This window comes from Hipposideros armiger, unplaced genomic scaffold (assembly GCF_001890085.2).
Source record: "Hipposideros armiger isolate ML-2016 unplaced genomic scaffold, ASM189008v1 scaffold_561, whole genome shotgun sequence".
Classification (NCBI taxonomy): domain Eukaryota; kingdom Metazoa; phylum Chordata; class Mammalia; order Chiroptera; family Hipposideridae; genus Hipposideros; species Hipposideros armiger.
In genome coordinates, this window is record NW_017731911.1 from 659,701 (window position 1) to 660,693 (window position 993).

General features: G+C 51.0%; 1 protein-coding gene across 8 annotated transcripts in view; it reads right to left on the reverse strand.

Moving 5' to 3' along the window:
* CAPG (capping actin protein, gelsolin like) overlaps positions 1-993 on the reverse strand; it is a 24,859-nt gene that overhangs the window by 19,228 nt on the left and 4,638 nt on the right. The window lies entirely within an intron of this gene.

A 993-nucleotide genomic window follows, 5' to 3' on the forward strand; every position in this document is an offset into this window, starting at 1 on the left:
GAGGTCTATGCTGGGAGCTTGGGCAGAATGGGGTGGGGAGCACAGAAATGAAGACCAACAACAACCCTATGGTCTACCTGGGAGAGGCCATGAAGTAGGGAGTCATCACAACCAGTGGGACCACAGACCAACTTCCCCTGGGTGGAGGATGTCACAGAATCACAGATACCAGCATCAGAAGGAATCTTAATGCTTATCTAATCCTACTCCACATCTGTCTCTCAACACACCCATACATGCGCAGCGCAGAAATCCCTTCTGTATCATCCCTCTCCATCCTCTTCTTGAACACTTGTAGTAATGGGGAACTCACCTCCCCTCAGGGCAGCCTCTTCCATACCTCTTACGTTACAGCCTTTTCTTTTCCCACTCTGCCATAGTTTGGTGAGTTCTGGGCCTGCCATCTTCCCTACTAGACTATACGGGCCTTTGGGACAGGAACTGTATTTTGCCTCTGTGGATCTAGCTGAAATTCACACAGTGCCTGGCACCCTGCAGGTGCTCAGAGAATGCATTTGATTCATTGGACTTGCTGGGCTCCACTTATTAGGCCAGGTGGAGTCTGAGAGCAAAGAATTTCAACAAGCTGGGACAGGTAGAGCAGCGCCCATGCAAAAAGCAGAGGCCAGGGATCCAGTCAGACGGTCACGGGGTCATGGTTTGGGAAGGATGCATGCTGGGGAGCCTGCCTCTGAGGACATTCTGGGGACTGGGGTGCCTTGCTGATATGCATGCCTTTAAGGCAATGTTTGATGGCTATCAAAATAACAAAAGCCCTTGAGTGGTATCTTTGCTCTCCTTGTACTGATTCCATTGATGGCTAACAGGTCCCTTCACCTCACAGTCCCTGTTATGAAATGAAACAGCCCCTACTCCTCTCCCCAAAAAGGGGTGGAGAGCTGAATGTTGACAAAAGAAAGGACACCAGATCCTCCCAGTCTGGAACGGAGGCGTTCTCCAGAGCTGGGTTCAGAGACCTCGTCTGGGAACTCC